Below are 21,466 nucleotides of genomic sequence, written 5' to 3' on the forward strand. Positions count from 1 at the left end.
CAAAAGATTCAAATTCAATTCAAAAATATTTTATTTTAAGTCCTCCACCTGCAGGTACAATAGTTTCAGTAGAGTGAGGTAAATATTCTGATTCTGGAGTAGGCAGAATGGATTAGTATTAAATTTTGTATATGAATCTATATACTAAAGGGAAAAAGATTCAACATAACTCAGGTTTACAAACTGAGTGCTTTTCTTTCTTTTTTTTCCCCAAACTGAGTTCTTAAGAAACTTGAGAATTCACAATTCATTTCTGTAAATGTTTAAATGGAACTTAATTTTATAAATATCATTTGAACAATTTTTTAAATTATAGTAAAAATCCATTTATTATACACCAGATTTTGAAACATGTAAGACCAGCAATCCTAAACTTGCTGGACTGAATTATATATATCCAAGGTAGAATTCTTTCATAGGACATTTTTTGTGGAAAGAGCTTTCACTGAATTACACTACTTGTCCAATAGATTCTCTATGTCATTGCAATAGTTAACATTTATGGGGCTGTTTACCAAATGCTTTTGCTAATACTTATGCTAAGCATTTTATATGAGATGATTCAATGCTCACAAGAATCCGATGAAATACACACTATTAACCCCATTTTGTGATGGGATAAATGAAGCTTAGGAGACAACAAACAGCCTAAAGCCACAAAGTTAGTAAATAGTGAAGCCAGGAATAGCACCTACAGAGTCTGACAGCAGAGCCCAAGCTCTTGGTCACTAACCCAGTATTGCCCCTAGAGATATTTATATGGCAAAATCTGGCAAATTTGGCACCAACTAAATGAATATCATAAATTCTTACAGTCAATGGTAATAGAATGATGTCTTTCCCCTCCTCCTCACTTATCTATCTATAAATAATATATATAAATTGGCTACAAGCAGTTTTGGTATTTTTCACATAACAAATTGCTTTTCATACTCAGAGATGCTCAGAGCATTTTGACTCTCATGTACACTGTTTATCATATACAAGAATTATAAAGAAAGAAGAGGAATTCTTTTAAGTGGTACCTTATTGATAATTCTTCATTCTTTAGCTAAACATTTATTTTCATGTTATTGATAATCAAGATTTTTTTTCTCATTGTTGAAAAGATGAGACATTTTGAGGGTGTACTCAACTGTAAAATCCCCAATATGGAAAATTCTTGATAAAATAACAATGTGGAAATTACAGCTTTAAAGCAAAATAAAAGAGCCTCATGTCAATTGCTTTCAGGTCACTTCGACTAATGAAAATGCCTTGATTTTAGTCCAGCCAGGATATATCACTGGCAGCTTCAAAATTAATTTACTTTTTTCCACAAAGCTTTAACTTATCACCTTCCAAAATCTACTGTCTGGAGAATCAAGAATGCAAACTGTATTCCATATCCCTTACACCTCAAGTTTATCTCTTCCGTTTAGATGATGTGACATTCTGCCAAAATTGTAGGACTTACTAAATGCATTTTCAGCAGCCCAGGTTCAAGTAGCTAATTTTCTCTAAGAGGTTTTCTGTTTTTCCTGACATCAGACATCAGCAAGACATCCTTATATAAACATTAACTGTTAAGGAGAGTTTTCAGATTTCAATGACATCATTTTTATGTATTACTTGGAAGGTTTTGTTTATTATTGAAAATCATTTTATTTTTATTCTGATAACCAGACACATGATTAAGTATCCAATTCATAGTAAAAAATGGATGATACTTATTATGTTTTACTTTCACAAAACTAGATCTTTGAAGGATTTATCTGTCCCTAAATGGAATGCCTTTGTGTTCTCACCTTGAAAAGGTGTTAAGAGTATGGCCATAAGTCCTGGCTTTAATTTACTTTGAGTTCCACAGACCTCCCAGGAATATCAAAATGTGATCTTTAAATTATTAACCCACTGTGGGCAGAAATGTGGTTTTGAACAGACATAAGGCCTATAAAGGGAAGCCACTGTAGGACTTGGAATTTATAAACTCAAAAGATCCAATAGAACTCAAAAATACATGAACTTATTTTTGCTCAGGGCTAGTGGTATATTTCCACTTCAACATTAGGTCAGTGTGGCAGGGGCAGTACCTGTTAGATTCACTAGCCATTTATCTCTTGTACCCTTCTTTTTGCACCTCTTATTTTGTGATCTCTCATCTTACAGTTAATTTCAGATCTCTTATCCTACAAGGAATTCTCTCAGTACATGATGCCTACCCAGGACAACTGGACCTACCATTTACTTCCTGTGCTTGGTAACAGATAAGAGTACAGGCTTTGATTCAAATGAGAAAAGTGCAAGCTTTTAGCAAAATGACTTCCCCTTTCAAACTCATTCCAAAAAATTTTTTTTTTTAAAGTTTGTCATGATAGGGAATGTATTTTAGAGCTCAGGGGGTAAGGAAAGTCAAAACCAGAGAGTGGGGCAAAATCCCATTGCTCTTTTCTCTATCTCTCCACCCACCAATGGACCTCAGACACAGATGCAGTAATGAAAAGTGGGCAGCAAAGCTAAATAAAGTTCCAGCTTTATAGCCAGAAAACCAGCAATGGAAACATCAGGAAACTGAAAAGTTCTGGGGTCAGGAAGGAGCCTGAGAAAGTAACATCACAAAACTATTTATGAACCCCTGGACTCACCCCCAAATTGCACATGAATGGATCAGATCTTAAACAGCATAACAGAGATGCTGAGAACTGAACTAAGAGATAAATCCTGGACTACCCATTGAATGAATGGTGTGTACATGGGACATATCAGAGTAGTATGGCAAAGGCTTTGAAAATAAAACTGATGTTGAAACCACAATCCACAGAAGATTGGTCAGAACTTGTGACCTACACTACTTGGGTCATTTGTCTGTTAAAACAAAAATATCAACATTCTCCATAGGATTTAAACAAGACCAAGAGTCTCATGTTACATTCAAAATATCCAGAATGCAACCTAAAAGTATTTGGCATATAAAGAACTAGTAATACTTCAACATGCATGGCAAATGACAATCAACAGAAGGCAACATTGAAACAACACAGGTATTGGAATTATTGGACAAAGGCCTTATATCAGCTATTATAAAAATGTTCCTAGAAAAAAAAGAAAAAAAATGAAAAATGAAAAATCTCAGCAAGAACAGAAGTTATACAAAAGAACTATATAGAAATTTTAGAACTGTGAAAACCAATAACCAAAATTTAAAATTTACTGTGAAGGCTGAACAGCAGATTGGAGATGATAAAGAAAAGAATAAGTAAACTTGGAAGATAGATCTATAGATATTTTCCCAACTGAAAAAGGAAAAAATTGGAAAAAAAAGTAACAGACCCTCAAGGATTTATACTAATTATCAAAAGTTCTAATATTTAGTCATTAGAGTCCCAGAAGAACAAGAAAAAGAATCCAATGCTTAAAAAACTTTGAAGATATAATGACTCAAAACTTCCAAAATATGGTGAAATACATAAACCTACAGATTCAAAAATCCCAGTGAATCCCAAACAGGAGAAACTCAAAGAAATCCAAGAAACAACATAAACTGCTAAAAATTAAAACAAGATTTTTGAAAGTAATCAGAGTAAATGACACATTATTCATGACGAATAATTCAAATTCATCAGAAAACATGGAGGCCAGGGGCATGCCTGGATGGCTCAGTCAGTTGAGTGTCCAACTCTTGGCTTTAGCTCAGGTCATGATTTCAGGGTCATTGGATCAAGCCCCACATTGGGCTCTGTCCTCGGCATGGAGTCTGCTTGTCCTTCTCCCTCTGCTCCTCCCCTGCTCACTATCTCTGTCTCTCTCTCTCTAAAATAAATAAATAAAATTGTGTGGTTCATATATACAATGGAATAGTACTCAGCCATCAGAAAGGATGAATACCCACCATTTGTATCGACATGGATGGAACTGGAGGGGATTATGCCAAGTGAAATCAGTCAAGCAGAGAAAGACAATTATCATATGGTTTCACTCATATGTGGAACATAAGGAATAGTGTGGAGGACCACAGGGGAAGGGAGGGAAAACTGAATGGGAAGAAATCAGAGAGGGAGACAAACCATGAGAGACTTTGGACCCTGGGAACAAAACTGAGGGTTACAGAAGGGGGGGTTGGGGGGGGTAACCGGGTGATGGGTATTAAGGAGGGCACATGTGGTGATGAGCACTGGGTTTTATACGCAACTAATGAATCACTGAACGCTACATCAAAAAACTAAAGATGTACTATATGTTGGCTAATTGAACATAATAAAAAAAAAAAAAAAAAAAAGGAAAAAGATAAGAAAACATGGAGGCCAGAAGCAAGTTAAACAACATTTTCAAAGAGCTGAAAAATTGTCAGCCCAGCACAGTATATACAATGAAAATATCCTTTAGGAATGAAGGTGAAATAAAGACTTTATTAGAAAAAGGAAAACTAAGAGAATACATTTTCAGGAGACCTGCACTGAAATAAAAAAGGATTTTTTTTTGACAAAAAGAAAATGATGGCAGAAGGAAATTGGAATGTTAGAAATAAAGGAAGAACAGTAGAAATGGTAAATATCTGTGTAAATATAATATTCTTCCCTGTAAATGTTATTCTTTCTTCTCATGGTCTTTAAATTATTGTTTTAGGCAGCCTTTTTAAATGACTCCAAGGGTCATCCCTCCTCCATGATATTCATGCCTTTCTGTAATTCCCTCTCCTTGAATGTGGGCTAGACTTAGTAACTTGATTCTAACAAATATGGAAGTGATGGAATGTCACTTCTGTGATTGGAGTATCAAAGACTGTGACCCGCAGCTTTTTTCCCTCAGCTGTACCATTTTGCATTCCCATCAGCAATGCATTAGAGTTCCAGTTTCTCCACATCCTCACCAGTACTTGAAATTGTCAGCATTTAAAATTTCAGCCATTCTAATAGGTGTCTATCTCATTTTAGTTTTAAAACCAAGATACAAAATGGTATAGCTGCCTGGTAAACAGTTTGGCAGTGTCTTATAAAGTTAAATACAATATGGTCCAGTAATCCTACTCCTGGTTATCACTATAAAGAAAGGAAACTTAAGTTTATAAGAAACCTATACATGAATGTTTATATCAGCTCTTGTCATAACTGCCAACAATTGGAAGTAATTGTCCATGAACAGATAAATGGATAAATGCATTGTGGTACATTTATATAATGGAATATTACTCAGAAATAAAAAGTAATGAATTATTGACACATGCAACAATATGGATGAATTTCAAAGGCACCTACTCTCAGGTAAAAGAAGCCAGCCTCAAAAAGTTATGCACTGTGGGACTCCATTTATATGGCATTCTCAAAAAGATAAAACTGCAGGGACAGGGAATAGCTTAGTGGTCGCCAAAGGTTAGGTGAGGAAAGGGTGCAAATAGCATGAAGAAGATTCCTAGGGTGATGAAATGGTTCTGTATCCTGATTAGAGTGGTAGTTACAGAATCTATACATGTGTTTAAATTCATAGAACTGCACGGCAAAACGAAGTCAGTATTATTATATATTCATTTAAATAATTTTTTAATTAAAAAAATTATAGTGGAGACAGGAAGATAGCAGTGGAGTAGGAGGATCCTGGGTGCACTTTGTCTCATGAATAAAACTAGATAACTATAAAATAATCTTAAATACCCCCAGAAATCAACCTGAAGACCAACAGAACAAACTCCACAACTAAAGGGAGAGAGGAGGCCACATCAAAGAAGATAGGAAGTACAGAGACGTGATTCAGGGGAGAAATGGATCCTGGCTGCTCTGCTGTGGAAGGCAGGGAGCCAGGCACAAAGAAGGGAGAGATAGACGGAGACAGAGAAGAGACAGAGATAGAGATAGAGAAAGAGAAGCACACAGAAGACCGCACAAGGAGAATGTTTCCCCTTAGCCACTGGCTTGGAAAACGAGACAGGCTGAATTTCATGAGTTCTTGCAACCAGCAGGGCTTACTGCCAGGAGTTTTAAAGGTCAGCGGGCTTGGCTGGGATAGAGTCCCCAGGGTATTGCGCTCCTCTTGGAGAGAAGGCAGGGAAACAACCCAGGGGCATATAGCATGGAAACAGTGATCTGAAGAGTACCTGGGGCACACAGTGGGGAAATTATTTGCTCTTCTTGGAGCTTGTCCCTGAGAGGAAGCTTTCACAGAGACACCTCTCTTAGAACAAAGTAGGGGACCAGTGTCATTTCCCCCCCCACCCCTCTGCAGAAACACAGAGCCACCTGTGGGAAGCAGCCTAATTGGCTTACACTAAGCCCCACCCCAGTTCCAATGGAACTGCCTTTCTCAGCTCCACTTGCCTCAGTCCCAGTGCAGTGTGCTACTCCCCAAGAAGACCAGCACAAACCCCTGCCCACACTACATCTCCTGACCAAGAGAGTTTTGCAGGACCTCAGTTCCCATGGAGGTGGTGACAGGTCTCATTTCACAAGCAGACAAAATCACACCTAGTTAAAACTCAGTACATTCAGGCCAGGGACCAAACACTGCCCGTGGCAGGTAAGGAGAGCCTCTGCAGATGACTGGCCTGGAAGACAGAATAGCCAGTATACAACAACAGAGCACACTCACCTCACACTGGAGGTACTCCCTGAAGCATCAGGTCCTGGGCATTACGGGACCCCTTCTTTCAGGAGCAGGAGACATAACCGGCTTTTCTAACACAGAGAAGAATACAGAGACTTAGACAAAATGTAAAGACTTGGCTTTAATTTAGTTCTCTTTCTTTTTTCTTTTCTTCTTTTTTTCTGTTTGGTTCAGGGGCAAGAAAAAATTTGCCCTAAGAAATGGTAAGTTTTGTTTTTCCTAAATAGGAAGGAAGAAGAAAAAAGAAAGCCTAACTGGTTTAAAACCTAACCAAACTCTTTTTTTTTTTTTTTTTAAGATTTTAGTTATTTGAGAGAGAGAGCATGCATGCCTGTGCAAATGTCAGCAGGAAGAGGGGCAGAGGGGGAGGGAGGGAGAGAATTTCAAGTAGACTCCATGCTGAGCATAGAGCCCAGTGTGGGGCTCGATCTTATGACCCTGAGATCATGAACTGAGCCGAAACCAAGAGTTGGACACTTAACCCACTGAGCCATCCAGCCGCCCCTAACCAAACTCTTCAAGAGGTTTTATTTTTCCTCCACACTATTCTGATTTCTCACCTACTGCTCACTCCTCAACCTCAACAATTGTTTCTACCTTCATCACTTTACCAAAAGAGATCTTATTAAGGTCATTAATTTATTCCATGTCACAAATTTACGGACATGTTTCAGTCCTCATCTATAACATACGTGTTAATCACCTCTTCTTTTGAAATAGTTTCTTACCACAGCTACTTGGTTTTACTCTATCTCTAGTCACTCCTATATTTACTTTGCAAGCTCATCTCCATTCACCCAGCTACCAAACATTAAACTTCCAAAAGCCTGGGTAGTAGACAAACTTTCTGTCTTACCCATTATGCTTTTCTGAGAAAATCACATCCAGGTCCATGGCTTTAATCACCATATACACTATGATCACCCTCTATATTCATATCTCTAGTCCAGGACTATTCTCTGAGTTTTAGATCTTTATTTTCAACTTCCCATCCTAAACCTTCATTTGGAAGTCTAAAACTCAACATATCTAAATTTGGTACATTCAAATTCAACATATATAAAAACCAAGGTATTGATTTTTCCCCTAAAATTTTATTCTACTTCTGTTTCCCCTATCTCAATGAACCTGACAGAACTAAGAGTTCTATCTAAACTGTCCTCACCTTACCACTTATATCCAGTCCATCACAAAGTCCTACTGATTTCACTTCCAACTCAAATCCACTGACTTTTCACCCTCTTGATTATTACTAGTTTACTCTAAGATCACCATCTTTCACCTAAACTACTGCAGTAGCCTCCTAACTGATCTCCCTGCATTCATCTAGCCTTCTCTAATCTAATCTATGCACTGCAGCCAGCGTGATCTTTTCAAAATGCAAATGTAGTTATTTCCCAGCCACTATTCCCAGCCACCCACCTCCCATCTAACTGAGCCCAAGATTGTCAGCAGACACAAACTGGTCCAGGCAACTGTGACTGCATGTATTTGTGGGTGGGAGTAAAAGAGAAATATCTACATAAGCAAGTCTGAAAATATGTCTGATTGTGTATGCCTAATCACATTTAAAAGCCTCCCAAAAAGTCTGTAGGCTTGTTCACCATTTGAAATCATTTATGCCTTCCCATAGTGAATGTCAAGTTTTTTGCATGGTAAAAGTCTTTATCAATTTCCATTTTTATTTTTCTCTCTTCATGACATATCGAAAGCATATAATGTGAATTTCAGAGGTCTTTGCCATTTGAAAGGCAGAATGGTAGAGCAGAAAAAGCTTGGATTAGAGAGTCAAACAGATATGAATTTAAATCACAGCTCTGAAACTTATTATTAGAGCTCAATTCCTTATTTTGAAATGAGACTCACAGATTTGTTTGCTTGTTTTGTTTTTTGTCTATTTTTAGAATTTGATGAGCTCATCTATGCAAAAAATCAAACACACCCTCTGACATGCAGTAGGTGGCCACTGAATGTTTGTTCCTTCCACCAGAATAAGTGGTGCCAAAATATTTTAGTCAAAAGAAAATCCCCAGATCATTTGTAAATTTTCCCATAGTTTAAGTTTGCTTCATAGACAGTTGGAAGAGAGTGTTGAGTTGAAATTTTTTTTATTCATTTTAACTAACATGTATTAAGCACTTCCTATATGCTTGGCTTCAAGCTATGCAATTTACATTCATTTTAATCACCACAAATGCCCTGTGATATAACATACTCTTCCATTTTATAACTAAAAAGTGCCAGAGCTCAAATTTGAACTCAGTTCAAATTGTGATCTTTTATCTATAGGATTCTGATCTCTCTCATTGAAAGACCCACTACAGAAAATTTAAAGGAGAATGGCTGCCTTTGATCATCTACTTTCATTAGGGACCTATAGAACACTTCATTTTGTCAAAATCCAGAGTTAGAAACCCAATCATACGAACTTCTTTACATGAAGCAATTTCACTTCATTACATTACATGGCAATTCTAAGAGTAGAGACCTAAAATGCACTTTATTTTTCCATGTTTGATATTATCCAAATAATCTTTCTGTAATTATAGCATTTAATACCTTTTTCTGGCAGTATTAAATACCAATACCCTAAAGGATTATTTATGTGGTGTTAAAGATAGGAATTTGGCAAGAAGAGAGAAATTTAATTATGATCTTTATAGAATCAAGAATAGTTTAGAGACCTGACTTTGACAGCATTGTGTATGAAAGTATGTAAGCCTCTATCTTTGACAACAGTGATAGGTTTTCAAACAAAGTATCTCTGAAAGGAAAATCTGAACCCCAGAGAATAATGTATCAGGACTTTGCACCCGGAATAGCTATGCAACATGATATGCACTAAGTTCATATATAAGGAAACATTTATTTTTCCCCAAGGCTGACTAAGGGTTGAAATCTATCCCATAAGGGAGTTCTATGGCAGTACCCAAAGAAAAACACATGTCTGTCTAACAGTCCCAAAAGAAATCCATAGGAAAATATGAGAGATGTGTCTGAAACACTAGTTCACAAATCTGACCGTATTTCATAGTATTGGTGGAAGTTTGAATTTAAGAACGAGTATGAAAACAAGAGTACCTATAGTCAAATAGAGTCATTGCTTTGCTTTGTTGGTTCTTGATAACCCTGAACTGCAGTTCTATGAAATCTAGTATGATAGAATCTATGAATGTTTTGTGTAAGTATATCCTAGATAATCTGACAGCAATGACTTTTTCTAGCTGACGAGTCTCAGCTTGCCTTTGATCACATCATTTTATCATTTGAAATAGTGAAGATATACTAAAGTATACTTAATAATCTTGTACAATGCTGAGTATATGGTAGGTGCTCAATGGAATACTGATCTATTGACCAGTATCTCTTAGAGTGCTAATGATGTTTTTAAGAGGCCAAAGTTTAGCTAATAAACTTCTTTTTCTCTTTCTTATACTTTCAAATGACCGACTAGCTTTCATCTTCAGAGCAATCTGTAGCCAAAGTATCAACAAATCCAATTTAAAGAGACACTTAAGAGCACAGAAAATGTAAAGAGTGATGAACTTCAAGAAAAAGAGCCATCATTTTTAAAAAAAAAATCAGTCATACTGAAACTTTCTAATAAAATATCTCTGCAGATAATTTTGAAATAATTAGAAATGGTAAGAGAGAGTTAGATAGAGCTGCTTAATTCAATTTCTACATAATAGAAAGGCCCAACCTCACAAAATAAAATAGCATAACTTTGTGTTGATGCGGCAGATACATCTTAAGGTGACCCCAATTAGTCAATGCCTTGTATAATCCGTCCCCTTCAGTGTGGGAGGAATCTGTGACTTGCTTCTAACAGAAAATGTTAAAGGTATTAGGATGTCACTGCTTTGATTTGATTGTTGTATAGTTAAGGTAATGGGATACTGTTATTCCCATGATTACATTATGTTATTGTATTAGTTTTCTACTACTGCCATAACAAAGTCCCACAAATTTGGTGGCTTAGAACAACAGGAATTTATTCTCTCATAGTTGGAGACACTAGAAGTCTACAATCAAGTGGTCTGTAGGTCCAAACCCTCTCTAAAATCTCTAGAAGGGGGATCTTTCCTTGACTCTTCCAGCTTCTAGTAGTTGCCAGCAATCCTTAGTGTTTCTTGTCCTGTAGCACCCTAAATCCAATCTCTGGCTCTGTTGTCAAATGACCGTCTTCCCTCTGTGTGTCTCTGTGCCTCTATTTTCTTATAAGGATACCAGTCATTAGATTAGGGCCAACTTCACTCCAGTATGACCTCATCTTAATTTGACTAATTACATCTGCAAAGACCTTATTTCTAATATGGTCACAATGTGAGGTTCTAGGTCAATATGAATTTGAAGGGGGAGGGACACCATTTAACCCACTACATCTTAGCAGACAGCAGGGAGAGACTATTTCTTGTTGGCTTGAAGAAGTGAGTTTCAAGGTTTTGAGAAGGCTTATGAGGGAGCCACAGGGCAAGAAATTGCAGGCAACCTCTAGGAGCTGAGAGCTTCTTGCTCTTAGCTGAGAGCCAACAAGAAAATAGGGCCCTCATTCTATAATCACGAGGAAATGGATTCTGCCAACAACATGAGCTTGGAAGAAGACCAAGCCCCAGAAATGAATGTACCCCACTGACACCTTGACTGCAGCCTTGTGATGAGACGCTGAGCAGAACACCCAGCTAAACCATGCTAAGAACTCCTACACCATGGAACTCATGAGATAATAAATGTGTCTTATTCTAAGCCATACAATTTGTGGTAATTTGTTACACAGCAATAGAAAACTAATAGAAAAACTACAATTGGTATAGTGCTTTAAAGGTTTCATTCACTGTACCTCATTTATATTTGCCCAAGCCAAATCCAAAGGTATTTCTTTCAGTTCTGAATTATATACACCACCAGCATTTAACTGTATTCACATGTATCATCAGGATTGACATATAAAACATAAGTGTGCTTACAAAATCATAGAATTTTGGTACTCAGAAGAACCTTGGGGAGCATACATTTCAATCATTTCATTATACAAATGAAGAAACTGAGCCCTGGATATAGAAATTGACTCTTGATCACAAAGGTACCAAGTAGAAAAGGCAAACATGAATTCAGGTCTCCTGGGATCCAGTCCAATATTTTTTCAATATTATAGATCATCAGCAACTCGCTCGGATCCTAATGGCAAATAAAAGAAAAGCTAAAATTACGAAAGAAATTGAGGAAGACACAAAGAGATGGGAAAACATTCCATGCTCATGGATTGCAAGAATAAACATTGTTAAAATGTCTATGCTGCCCAGAGCAATTTACACATTCAATGCAATCGCTATCAATATACCATCGACATTTTTCACAGAGCTGGAACAAACAATCCTAAAATTTGTATGGAACCAGAAAAGACCCCAAATAGCCAGAGGAATGTTGAAAAGAAAACCAAAGCTGGGGGCATCACAATGCCTGACTTCAAGCTATATTACAAAGCTGTGATCATCAAGACAGGATGGTACTGGCACAAAAACAGGCACATAGATCAATGGAACAGAACAGAGAGCCTAGAAATGGACCCTCAACTCTATGGTCAACTAATCTTCGACAGAGCAGGAAAGAATATCCAATGGAAAAAAGACAATCTCTTCAATAAATGGTGCTGGGAAAATTGGACAGCCACATGCAGAAGAATGAGACTGGGCCATTCTCTTACACCATACACAAGGATAAACTCAAAATGGATGAAAGACCTAAATGTGAAACAGGAGTCCATCAAAATCCTAGAGGAGAACACAGGCAGTAACCTCTTTGATTTCGGCCTCAGCAAATTCTTGCAAGACACATCTCTAAAGGCAAGGGGAAAAAAAGCAAAAATGAACTATTGGGACTTCATCAAGATAAAAAGCTTCTGCATGGCAAGGGAAACAGTCAACAAAACTAAAAGGCAACCTACAGAATGGGAGAAGATATTCACACATGACATATCAGATAAAGGCCTACTATCCAAAATCTAGAGCTTATCAAACTCAACACCCAAAAAACAAATAATCCAGTCAATCCAGTTTTTCTTTTTTCCCGGTGATGTATCTATATTTATAGCAGTGTTGAAACCCCACATGTTTTACACAGAGAACAACCCTCTCCAAACCCCTACCTTTCCCACCCCAACAGAAGGTTTTCAGAATCCTTAAAGTTCCTGGGGCAGGCGGAAACAGGCTCACAGATTGTGTGTCGGCTGCAGCAATGATTCCAACAAGCAGCTATGATGGTGTCTGGGGCTGCAAGGATGTCAGCTGACTTGTTAGTATGTCAAAGCAACATGCTGTCTGGAGCAGGAGCAGTGGGCTGGGGTCAGGAGACCAAGGACCTGGAATCTGTGTGATGCCACTATCTGTAGCCTTGGTCAGGTCACTTCTTTTTCAGCCTCTGGATCAACTGTTATGATCAATCCAGCTGGCTGTCCATGTCTCTGCTTCACCAGACCAAGGGCCATCACAGTCACCATGTTCCCAGATACTTAGGAGGGGAGCTCCAACAGTCCTGACTTAGTTAGATCAAAGGTAACTCTTCTTTAGGCACTCATTCACATGGACATAGGTCTGTTCTAGCAGGAGACATGGCATCCCTTATGAAACTGACAGTTATAACTGCAAGAAAATATTCCTTCAAAACGGAGAAAGGGAACAATGACACCTGTGTTGGGCACTTCATATACATTTGATTAACCTACAAACCCATCCTGAGACAGATGGTGTTAACTTCATTTACAGTTGGGGGGAAACTAAAGAACTTGTCTGAGGTCAGAAAAGCCCAAACTTGAACCTGGATCTGTCTGCTCCTTCTGCTACACCACACTAAGTTGCCTCCTTTCACTGGAACACACTCCTTGCTCTTCTTTGATTCTCCCTTGCTTTTCGGCAATGTAATACCCTGTTCCCACCCTCATGGTTTCCCAAACTTTCTTCACACACAGGAAAATACCTACCACATCTCTCCTGGACAGAAAGACCCACAACTTGTTAGGAGATTTTTGTTATAAAACATTTAATGTTAACCTACAATAAAATGTAAACTATGAAAAAAATTTAAGTACACTAGACTTCTTCAGTAAATTATCACATAACTATTCCAGTGCAGTACAAGTTGGGGCACTGCATCATTTGTGGATGGATTTCCTGTTGCTGCGTTCCTCACAAGTCCTAAAAAAAAAAAAACAGTTGTAAACTGGAGGTCCTTGTTCAAGCACCAGATAATACTCCCCTGATTTTGCATTCTGGGGGTTATCACTCATTCCCACAGTCATTTTCTGAAACTCTTTCCTTGGCCTTGGCACCATTAGCAATTTTCATGACTGCTCAGTTGAAGATTCTAGGTTCCTTTTTTTTTTAAGAGATAAATATTCTCCTCTGGTCATTTTTTATCCAAACATCATAATGGAGGAAAGCAAGGACAAAGAAGTATTTGCTGCAGGAAATTCTGCAGAAGTGGAAGAAAGACCAGAAAGGCTCCACTGAGGCTGCAGAAATTCAACTGACTCCAACTGGGTATCTTTGCTTGGTCATTTCCCATGGTTATTCAGCTGAACCTACAACTTCAGTTTTGGGACTGCAGAATACAACTTGAAACAAGTGTTTTTGTTAGGTTGATGACTTGCCGTTTGATAAACAGCTGAAATAACCCAGAGGTGATCTGGAAATGAGCAAATCCTTGCAGATATTTCTCAATATTTTCTCCCTTGCAGGTCCCATCAAGTTTCCAGAGGTCCTTCCGAGTAACATACAAATTGTACTGGCTTTAAGTGACAAAACGTGCATCCTTCACGGAGGAGGAAGGGAGATGGCACCTAGGCAGCAGCCCTAGGGTCAGCAAGGACACAGGAATGGGGTCTCAGCAAAGCAAGGCTGTTTTAACATAGACTAGGAAGGAACACGTGCTTCAAATAAAACCTCTTGAAACCTAAAGTAATGTGTAGGCCATCCCAAGAACTGTACCGACATAGACTTTTTCTTAATAGTCTAGCATCTGACCTCCTTCACTGAACAAGTTTCAAAAGGGCAAGAGACATAAAGTGCACATTGTGAAATAAGATGCAGACTGAATTAAGGAAAAAGTTTTACAAGTTCCCAAAGAGGTGTGGGCAAGACATTGGTACACTCAACCTAGCAAAGGCCCTTAATATCCTCCCCATCTGTGTACCACCAGGGAAACAGCTGTGAGTTTGACAGGGAGGGAGGTTCTGAGTTAAGTGGAAAAATTCTTTGCAAGGTTGTCAGCAGGAAGCAAAATTCACATAAGGTTGAGTGGAGAATATGCTTTATCCTGTGCAGAAGACATGAACAGACATTTCTCCAAAGAAGATATACAAATGGCCAACAGACACATGAAAAAATGTTTAACATCACTCGGCATCAGGGAAATATAAATCAAAACCACAATGAGATACCACCTCACACCAGTCAGAATGGCTACAATTAACAAGACAGGGAACAACAAATGTTGGCAAGGATGTGGAGAAAGGGGAACCCTCTTACACTGTTGGTGGGAATGCAAGCTGATACAGCCACTCTGGAAAACAGTATGGAGGTTCCTCAGGAAGTTAAAAATAGAGCTACCCTATGACCCAGCAATTGTACTACTGGGTATTTACCCCAAAAATACAGATGTAGTGAAGGTAAGAAGGTAAACATGCACCCCAATGATCATAGCTGTAATGTCCACAATAGCCAAACTGTAGAAGGAGCCGAGATATCCTTCAATGGATGAATGGATAAAGATGTGGTTCATATATACAATGGAATAGTACACTCAGCCATCAGAAAGGATGAATACTTACCATTTACATAGACATGGAGGGAACTGGAGGGTATTATCCTAAGTGAAATAAGTCAAACAGAGAAAAGCAATTATCATATGGTTTCACTCATATGTGGAATACAAGAAATAGTGCAGAGGATCATAGGTAAAAGGAGGGGAAACTGAATGGGAAGAAATCAGAGAGGGAGACAAACCATGACAGACTCTTGACTCTGGGAAACAAACTGAGGGTTGCAGAAGGGGAGATGGGTGGGGGTATGGAGTAACTGGGTGATGGGAATTAAGGAGGGCACGTGATGTGATGAGCACTGGGTGTTATACACAACTAATGAATCATTTAACACCACACCAAAAACTAATGATGTACTATACGTTGGCTAATTGAATTTAAATAAAAAAGAAAAAAAAAAAGAAAAGCTAAAAATAAATCATGTACTTTTAGAAAATGCATATGTCATATACTTAAAAAATGTCAGCATTCACAATGAGCACTCATTAGTTCCTAGAAGAAAGCCAATCACATTGTAGCCCTCAATAAATATTGAGTATTTGATAAATTAAAAAAATTAATATTATGTTTTCATATGCAATCACCATTACAAAAGATGAGACTATCTCCACATATCTTAATCTGAAGGTAGCACAACCCTATAGGCAAAAGCCAGGGCTGAGTTTGAATGGGAGCTCTAAGGTTTATTTACTTGTTAACTTGAAAGATTTCCTCAAACTCTCAGCTGTCAGTTTCCTCATCTGCAAGATGAAGGTAATAAAAATGACTTCCCATTGTTATGTTTAGGTTTAAACAAAATAATAAGCATAAAATGCCTGGAATGTACAGAGTGCTCAATAAATGTCATTCTATAGCCATTCATCAGCCAAATGATGAATTTGCTTTTAAATGAAGAATAGGTTTTCCTCTTCAGATATTTCTCTGAACTATAATTGTGACAGAGGTATTTAATACAAATGTACTTTTAATTTTACATTAAGAGACATTTTCTTCAAGAACAATTTTCTGTTGTAAGGATTTGCTCTTCTTTATTTCTAAATACTCATCCTCTATCCCCTAAACAAGCTCAGTAGAAAATAAAGGCCAAAAATCTAAGGAAGAAAAAATTTTCATTTGAGTAGGCCTGAATTTATTGACACTTAGTAACCACACACAAAAAGAGAGAGAGAGAGAAAACAAAACAGCAGCTTGAAGATTCTTAAATTAATCATTGATTAGGAGTTTACATAATTTAGAGGTAGTATTCCAAAACCTGTTTCAAATTAGATGAGAGTAGAAAAGTGATGTGGAAGTAGTTACTGTTAAATTGGAATTCTTCTGATTACACTATTTATCAGGTTGTATTTCAGATAATTAAATAGAACTATGAGTAACATGAAAGATTATAGTTATGGTTCATGTTTGCACAGGTCTGTTGAGACTTAGAAATTATGTGCAGGCAGAGTTGGAAAAATTCCAGCATGGACCATATTGAATTAGGCAACAGCTGGTGAAGAAGGTTTAGTTAGGCACTGTCCTGACAGCTGGAGAAAAAGTGATATGTGGTCCATACTAAATGTCACATTAAAAATTAGCAGTAAAATAATTACAAGTTAATTAGAAATGTACTGTCTTGATTTCAAGCTTAAACAATCTTCCTTGGGGCCATTTTAAGACCATTTTAAAGTTCTTTAATCTCCACTCGAGAGAATTTATTTTCTAGCAGGTGTGCCTTAAAGCTAAAAATGTAGACATAACTTAAAATCATTTCCATGAGTTTCAAGCACTTCCACATGTTTAAAAAATAGTCATTTCAATGTTTTTTGAAACCCAGGAAAGGTCATGGGGAGAGGAAGCTGTGAAAACCGTAATCCTGCAAATCTCCCGGCACATGGCATGATGCAATGGAGTTTGGAGCCAGAGGCTGGGGTTCAAGACTCTGCTTTGCTAATTACTACAGAGAAGATTTGGGATAGAATTCATGCCCTTTTCAAACCTTAGTTTTCTCATCCAAATTGGGAATGATAACATCTACCTTCCAAACTATTATGAGAGGTGATCTATACATAGTACCTATGCAATAAGCCCGTGGCTCCCATATTGTGTATGGAGGCACCCTGGGGCACTGCAGCACTTTCAAAGAGGTGCTGTGGGACATTTTAAATGTTTAAGGGAAATACAGCAATATTCAAAGTCTCTCAGCCACTGTGTGAACTACTAGCTCAACACAGTTCACAGTTTCAACATTAAATCATACTACATTCTTTTCAGTGATGTCATATCTCTGTGAAGCTGAGATCTGATGGTTGCTGGACGAAAAGCAAATAAGCATAAAAATCAATGTAGAACAGGAAATGGAAGTGGTGGTATCCAATCTGATTCCAATGTCTGAGAGATATGTAGTGCCCAAGATGCTCACATATCTTTTTAGTAAGTAACTGTGGTTAAGACTAAAATTAAACCACACCAAAATAAAAAGCTTCTTCTGCACAGTGAAGAAAACTATCAGCAAAACAACAAGACAACCTATTGAATGGGAAAAGATATCTGCAAATGAATGACATATCTGATAAGGGGTTAATATCCAAAATATATAAAGAACTTACACAACTCAACACCAAAAAAGACAAACAATCCAATAAAAAAATGGGCAGAGGACCTGAATAAACATTTTTTTCAAAGAAGACATATAGATGGCCAACAGCCACATGAAAAGATGCTCAACATCATTCATCATCAGGGAAATGCAAATCAAAAACACAGTGAGATATCACCTTACACTTGTCAGAATAATTAAAAGCAAAAACACAAAAAATAACAAATGATGGTGAGGCTGTAGAGAAAAAGGAACCCTCATGTAATGTTGGTAGGAATGCAAGCTGGTGCAGCCACTGTAGAAAACAGTATGGAGGTTCCTCAGAAAATTAAAAACAGAATTATCATATCATCCAGTAATTCCATTACTGGGTATTTACTCAAAGAAAATGAAAATACTCATTCAAAAAGATATATAGCCCCGTATTAACTGCAACATTATTTATAATAGCCAAGATATGGAAGAAACCCAAGTGTCCATCCATTGATGAAGGATAAAGAAGATGTGGTAATCTCTCCCTCTCTCTATCTCTCTCTCTCTCCCTCTTTCTCTCTCTCGCTCTCTCTCTTTCACACACACACACACACACACACACACACACACACAGGACTATTATACAGCTATAAAAAAAAGGAATGAGATCTTGCCATTTGCAACAACATGGATTGACCTAGAGGGTATAATGATAAGTGAAATAAGCCAGTCAGAGAAAGACAAATACCATATGATTTCACTCATATGTGGAATTTAAGAAACAAAACAAATGGGGCACCTGGTTAACTCAATCGGTTAAGCATCTGACTCTTAATTTCATTGGTTCAGGTCATGATCTCAGGCTAAGAAGATGGAGCCTGGCATCAAGCTCCATGCTTAGAGCAGACTCTGCTTGAGATTCTCTCTCTTCCTCTCCCTCTGCCCCTCCCTCCCCCACTCAGGCTCTTTCTTTCTCCCTCTAAATTAATAAAATCTTAAAAAAAAAACAAAAGCAAATGAACAAGGGAAAAAAGAGATAAATAAAATAAAATAAATAATTTATTAAATTTATTATAAATTATAATTTATAAAATATAATTTTAAATAAAATATAAATAATTATAAATAAAAAATAAATAAATTTAGAAATATAAATAAAAATAAAAAACAGACTCTTGAATATAGAGGACAAATGAGTGGCTGTCAGAGGGGAGGTGGGTTGGGGGGCGGGGTGGGTGAAATACTTAAAGGGTAAGAGTACACTTAATCATGATGAGCACTGAGAAATGTATAGAATTGTTGAATCACTATACTGTATACCTGAGACTAACGTAACACTGTATGCTAATTATACTTGAATTTTAAAGAAAAACCCTAAAAATAACTTTTTTTTTTTTTTTAATTTTTTTTTTTTTATTTATTTGCGAGAGAGAGAATGAGAGACAGAGAGCATGAGAGGGAGGAGGGTCAGAGGGAGAAGCAGACTCCCTGCTAAGCAGGGAGCCCGATGTGGGACTCGATCCCGGGACTCCAGGATCATGACCTGAGCCGAAGGCAGTCGCTTAACCAACTGAGCCACCCAGGCGCCCAAAAAAATAACTTTTTTTCTTATCCCTAACAAATTTTTGTATTATTTTATCTGAAGGAGCTACTAAGTTGTTAGTATACAAATAAATTTTAAGTTGTTTGGACTTCAATCAACAGCACAGTTAGTTGCTTATTTTGGCCTAGAAATCAATGCCATAAATAAAAAAAATTAGGAAACTTCCACAGTAGGTACCCAATATGTATTCATTTCTTCTCAGACCTGATGTTCTTTCATATGATTGAACCCTTTCTCTCAAAATTTAGATAAATTTAGTTCTGTTCTCATTAATAATGCTCACCATGATCTCAGACTTTACAGTTTGATGGAGCCACGTGATTACCTCTGACGAGTGGGATCTGAAAAGGTTATAAATGCTCTATTCACTCTTCTCCTGTTGAGGCATCCTACTGAGGTGAGGAGACAAGTGGAGCTTCAAGATCTCAGTAGCTTCAACTGTCAAGTTACAGTATTGAAGACAAGTTTTCCTGGAGAGTCACCTGGACCAACTAAGTCAAGTCAATGAGATTTGATGGTTTGTTTGCTATGAAGCATAGGCTTTACTATCTTGATTAATATTCAAACTAGTTTCTTTCTATTGCCCTCTCCACCACTCCCCTAAAAATGATTTTCTTACTTTATTTTATATACTATATTATTTTCATAATAATCTTTTATGATTAAAAGATAAAATTAGGTAACAATGGATACTGTAGAAAATAGACTATGTGGAGCACCTGGGTGGCTCAGTTGGCTAAATGGCTGCCTTCAGCTTGGTCCTGGTCTCAGGGTCCTGGGATGGAGCCCCAAGTCTCCTCAGGTTCCCTGCTCAGCGGGGAGTCTGCTTCTCCCTCCCTTCTTCCCACCCACCCCCCCGCTTGGGCTCACGCGCTCTCTCTCTCACTCAAATAAATAAAATCTTTTAATAAAAGAAAATAGATTGTGGCCTGATTAATAGAAGTCTGGATAGTGGAAAACTAAAAAAATAATTGTTAACAACACCAAGTAAAACAGCCTGATCATAGTGTGATGCACCACATCACAAATCAGAGTCAAGAACACATTCATTCATTCATTTAATGTCAAGCTTTGGTTTATAACATCTTAAAGGTTAAAAAGGAATATTGCAAGCATTTTAACAGGATGATGTCCTTTAGGTATAAGGACATATACATTAAGATAAAGCCACTTTTAAATAAAATGTTGGAACCAAGGATGTTCTATAACAAGGTTTTTGCTGTATTCTTGGGGATTTGGCTTTATATCACAAATGGGAAAGCAATTCAAACAGGCACACATTTTCATGGTGGGAAAATTTCTGATTGGGCTACAGAGTATAGAAGCCATCTTTTCCAGTGGTTATAATATGAGAGTAGGAGGATGATGGTTTGAAAGGAAAATTTAAATAAGTTCCTCAATACTTCAGATATTAGAAAGAACTTTCAAAATGGCATCCATAGGTCACCTAAAATCCCCTCCATTATACATTGCTACTTTGAATCATAAAGGTTTTTTTCCTTTTTAAAGATCCCCCTAATAAAATACAGTAACTCTTGAAAATAGTAATATCTTAAACTCTTTCTCTGAATTGTTAATTGACAAGATTTAAGAGAGAAAATGCTCTTGGCTAATGAGATATCACAGTGGTATTAGTATTCTAGAAATAGAGTAATAAGGGAAAGGGACTATTAAATGGGAACCTGTGAAGTCCCAAAGAAACAAGGTTCTTATATGATGATTTGTTAGAGTCTGGCTAGGCTGTCCTTTTGTTTGTTGTTGTTGTTGTTTTGGGTTTTGTTTTGTCTTGGGTGTGGTTTTGTGTTGACTATTTGAGAACACAGGATAGTTGAGAAAATGTAAGTATGCAGTAGAAATGAATTTCTTAAAGCACAATAGAAAAGAGTTACTGAGGTGTGAATAATTGCTACCCAGAATACCAGTTAAGATT

At 37.3% G+C, this 21,466-nt stretch overlaps 1 long non-coding RNA gene across 1 annotated transcript in view; it reads right to left on the minus strand.

The window, feature by feature from the left end:
- The window catches only part of LOC144381826 (uncharacterized), a 177,282-nt gene that overhangs the window by 133,707 nt on the left and 22,109 nt on the right, over window positions 1-21,466 (minus strand). Inside the window, exon 2 of the long non-coding RNA XR_013447743.1 lies at window positions 6,556-6,641. This is a non-coding gene — a long non-coding RNA (uncharacterized LOC144381826). The remainder of the gene's footprint in view (window positions 1-6,555; window positions 6,642-21,466) is intronic.

Source organism: Halichoerus grypus, chromosome 5 (assembly GCF_964656455.1).
Source record: "Halichoerus grypus chromosome 5, mHalGry1.hap1.1, whole genome shotgun sequence".
Taxonomy (NCBI): domain Eukaryota; kingdom Metazoa; phylum Chordata; class Mammalia; order Carnivora; family Phocidae; genus Halichoerus; species Halichoerus grypus.